This window comes from Chinchilla lanigera, unplaced genomic scaffold (assembly GCF_000276665.1).
Source record: "Chinchilla lanigera isolate Chin_1 unplaced genomic scaffold, ChiLan1.0 scaffold00080, whole genome shotgun sequence".
Taxonomy (NCBI): Eukaryota; Metazoa; Chordata; class Mammalia; order Rodentia; family Chinchillidae; genus Chinchilla; species Chinchilla lanigera.
Genome location: NW_004955481.1, coordinates 10354498 through 10355168, shown reverse-complemented (window position 1 = coordinate 10355168; position 671 = coordinate 10354498).

The window sequence follows — 671 nt, the reverse complement described above, 5'->3', positions numbered from 1 at the left end:
CAGGGCCACAGAAATTCACAGCCAGGAAAGGAGACACAGAGGGACATCACTGTACCCCACAACTGCTCTCCACCCCAGATATGGGTATAGAACTTGAGAGCAGCGACAAGGTACTCACCTGCCTTAGTCCGCAGGCTTTGTTCCCTGAGAAAAACTGTACACGTATGACTGGCCCTATTTGGGGAAACAATTATCTCTTTGTTAATGGCCAGAATTACTTGCTACCTTATCTTAGCTGACAATTTAGCTAGATCAAAAAAACCAGGCACAGTGGCATATGCCTGTAATCCCAACATTCTGGAAGGATGAGGCAGGGGGACTTCAAGTTAAAACCCAGCCTAGGCAACTTAGCAACCTATTTTGAGACAGACAAGATCTGTCTCAAAATAAAAGACTTTTTTAAAAGCAGGGAGGGGGCATATAGTTAAGTGCAAGGGCTCTGGCTTCCATCCTCACTACCAAAATCAAAAATTATTGTAAGTTCACAGAAAGAGGTATAGAATTCTATGATGTCAGAACTATTGTATATCATGCAGTGTAAAACTATCATTTTGAGAGGAAGTGAGACTAGCCAGGCAAGTAACTCACCCAAGGTCACTGTCTTATTCAAAAATTTGAAATTTTAATTTATGGAGGTGACTAAGTCTCAACACAGAGAGATCAATGCCACT